Below are 3,797 nucleotides of genomic sequence, written 5' to 3' on the forward strand. Positions count from 1 at the left end.
AGTCCTGGGTAACCCACTCGGGCCCCCCTTTTGTCCCTTTTTTGGACAGAAGCTTTCTTTCCCTCAATAAATATATTCTGCTCTTAACCTCCGTTGTTCCTAAAATTCATCTTCGATTTTAGAGAACATGAACTCCTCCCAGATATCATTCAGATTGGGAGTTTTTAATTTTCCTGTATCAATATGATGCTTCTCTGAGGGAGTTGGACTGTTTGCTTTACATTCCTCTTTACTCTTTTTCAGAAATTTGTTACCATTTATGTGCGGTGTCTGCATTTACACTACAATGCATTTCTCTTGGTGGACGGATACTAATTTAGTTGTAGAAAAATAAGGAGACTGAGAGAGACTGTGTGAAAATCTTAGCAATAAAGCCTATTGCTTCATTCCCAACAGCAGCCCGCACCCATTCCAATTTTTTCTGAGCTGACTTGGTCTCATAAAATTTTATGTCATCTGAGGATTGGTTCTTCCACAGGAAATTCCCCCAGGAACTTTCTGAGCACACTTGGGACTCACTTTCCGGGAAGCGTGCTGAGTCTTTTAAGAAACCCGGGGTAACTCTCAAAAGCCAGTAGTAAAACCCTTACATGCAAGGATTAGTCCTGTTAGATGAGACCAACGTGACAAGAGAGAGACAGGTCCAGAAGCCAATCATGTAAAGGAGCGGGCTGGCTGAACTACCCAATCAGGTGGGCCAAGGGAGGCGGGCTCTTCCTCTGACCGAGTGTGGAAGTGCTCAATGTGCGTTCAGTCCTGAGAGCCCGCAGTTTGCTAGAACTGTCTCTATGATCTCTTCTTACTGCGGGGTGCAAAGAATCCTCGGAGACCCTGAAGCCACACAATGGTAACTTTATGGGATGAGAACTGGGAATAAGATGGAATTGTGTGAGTTCTGGAAGTGGCCAGAACCGGCTATGGCAATCTACAGCTTCGCTGCTGAGCTCCGGCCACTGAGGTCTTCCTAAGACTTTAGTCCTGCCTTATTATGTGTCCCCATTTGCATTTGCTCAGGCAGGGACAGTTCGGGGTCACCTGCATACTGTCCGAACTGTGACAGTGTAAGCCCAGAATGCCTTCTTGGATAGCCCCAGGCACACCGGTATCTCCCCCAGTTTGACGAGTGCAGTGGTTTTCGGGCAAACCTGGGTTCCATCCTCAAAATGAAAGATATATCATTTGAATGACTTGTGTGAGACCTTTACTCACAATGATGTTACAGCAGAAAGCAGAATTTGTCATCTTACTAAACACTGAGCGATGAGATCCGGAACCAAATCAAAAAACAAGAATCACTCCTTGATTGCCAGGATGCGTCTCAAGTGCGTATCCAGGCTACCTGTGACACCTGATTGTGTGTATTGAAAATAAGTCTTTTTTGCATACACTTTTACCTACGTAACTAGCCTGGCCTCGAACTCCTGTTCATCCTTAACCCTCCAGTGTGCTGGGAGTGTAAAGGAAAAATTTTATGGGAGCCAACTGTCCTCCATCTATAGATAAGCAGTGTGAGACTGCCCAGGAGGTGCTAGGAGTTTCAGGAAATAAACTCCCATCCTGTTCTCGGGAAAGCCACTCAGAGTAACTCCCCTGCCCTTAAGCTAAACTTCCTCATTCTTGTATCTCCCCGCCAATCCCCCACCAATGATTGTAAAGGTCAGTTTGAACTAACCAACGCTATCTGCTTTTGTAAATTCGCTTGCAAAATACCCGCTTTTTGTGGTTTTTTGGTTTAAAAGTCCGGCTGAACTCCGGCTCGGAGCTCTCTGTTCCTGCCCGTTCAGTGAGCCCCATGCATGCTTGGTAAATAAAATCCCCTTGCTTTTTGCATGAGAGAACGTCTCTTGGAGTCTTCCTTCACGCAACGAGTTTCTCGACCCTTACAGGAGTACAGTCGTGAGCCACCACGTCGAGCCAAAGCAGTTTGCCCCCAGGCTGTCTGACCGATTTCCTCGGCACGCAGGGCCTAATAGAAACAGGTTTTAGAGGAAAACTGGCTATTTGTATTTTAAATTTTTGGAAACTCAGGAGTTTAGTAGTTCGCAGCTGCAACTCTCTCTAGTAGAGAGGAGCCTGCCTTTTTCCTGGGGGATAAAGTTACTGCTGGTTCAGTCTTAGGTTGTAGTCTGTTCTCATTTTAATTCTTACCAAAATGACTAATTTCCTAAATTGACTTCAGGCCATTTCCCTAGCTAGGTTTCCTTTTTTTTTTTTTTTTTTTTTTTTGGTCTTTTTGAGACAGGATCTCGCTATGCAGTTCAGGCTGAACTTGAGCTCACTTTGTAGCCCAGTGTGGCCTCGAACTCACAAGGATCCGCCTACCTCAGCCTCCCCAGGGCTGGGATTACAGGCGTGCGCCACCACGCCCGGCTAAGTTCCCTATTTATAAGCTAACTAATAAACTCTTCTTTGCAATTGGACTGTTGAATTGCTGCTTTTCATAGAGTTTACAATGCTGACAAATATGCACGGGATGATGATGCAGTAGTTCTTGAGGGGAAATTGCTCCTGCCTAGAACAACTTCTGAAGGTGCTGCCTGTTAATCGCACACTGAGAAACATTGTGAACTGTGGGATCTACAGTGATGCTTTGATATGATAAATGTATGAGTGGAAAGAGAAATGGGTGGCATGTCTAAAATAATTGCTGTAGTCCTTGGAGTTTGTCTAGACGTTGATTTGAAGATTGAAACACTGATTGAGGTGGATTTTGTGTAGAACAACTATGAAGTAGGGGTAGATTCCCATAGTTAAGATGTGCATGCATATGAAAGAATTAAGAATAAGAGGGCTTTGAGGGCTGGGGATTTAGCTCAGCGGCACAGCGCCTGCCTGGCAAACGCGAGATTGTGAGTTCGATTCCTGGTACCAGGAAAAAAAAAAAGAAAAAAAAAAGAAAAAGAGGGCTTTTGAATAGAAAGAGCCAAGGGGATTAAAGAGGAAATGGGAACTCAAGGGAATTTGCAGTGTCCCACACAGCAACCAGAACGGTAAAGTACTTCTGAAGTGAACTTGATTTAGTAGGACAATATTGAAGTATTATTTGCTTGCTTCGTTAGAGTAGGAAAAATATCACAGGCCTATAGAAAGGACTGAAACTTAAAGATAAATTCTTCTGTGTCTACAGATCAGCTCAGCTAATCATTTTCTGAGGTAAGTTAGGAAATTAGAACACTACTATTGGATGTTTGAAAGTATGTTCCATATTATAGCTGAAGTAGAACAAGAGTTTGTGTTGGACACCAAAGATTTTTTTTTTTTTTTTTTTTTTTTTTTTGGACACCAAAGATTTTAAGGTGTGTAGGAAGCGTCTTATTCTTACCTACATTGTCCCAAGTTTGGAAAAAAAAGTATTAATACCAAGTCTTACTTTGTTTCCTAAGGTAGTGAAATGTCTTGATAGTGTTGCTATGTCCTTTTCTATTGAGTTGACTGACATGTGCTACCTTGTTAGTTATAATGTTGTGCTTGTTATTAGGGAGGGGGACTGGGTCTTATTTTGTATTTCACGCTGACCTTGAACACACAATGTAGCCCCAGGTTATTGTTCAATTCTCAGAGTCTCTTGAAGTAGCCCCTGGAGTGGTAGGATTTCAGGCCTGCACCGCTATGCCTGGGTAAATGTTTTGGTTCTTTTACTTTTTTTTATGTTTTGTTTTTGGGAATCAAATTCAGGACATCATGCTTGCCTGTCAGGTGCTGTTGCTGGTTGCTAAGCTACATCTCTGGCCCAATGTTTCAGTTCTTTTTTTTTTTTTTTTTTTTGGTTTTTCTCCGGTACTGGGAACCGAACTCAC

At 43.1% G+C, this 3,797-nt stretch overlaps 1 protein-coding gene across 1 annotated transcript in view; it reads left to right on the forward strand.

Annotated features, from left to right (window-relative positions):
• Positions 1-735: 735 nt before the first annotated feature.
• The window catches only part of LOC102019119 (zinc finger protein 501-like), a 14,307-nt gene continuing 11,245 nt past the window's right edge, over positions 736-3,797 (forward strand). Inside the window, exon 1 of the mRNA XM_013509378.1 lies at positions 736-847. The gene's annotated coding sequence lies outside the window, so the exon portion shown is untranslated. The remainder of the gene's footprint in view (positions 848-3,797) is intronic.

The sequence above is a fragment of the Chinchilla lanigera genome, unplaced genomic scaffold (genome assembly GCF_000276665.1).
Source record: "Chinchilla lanigera isolate Chin_1 unplaced genomic scaffold, ChiLan1.0 scaffold00168, whole genome shotgun sequence".
Taxonomy (NCBI): Eukaryota; Metazoa; Chordata; class Mammalia; order Rodentia; family Chinchillidae; genus Chinchilla; species Chinchilla lanigera.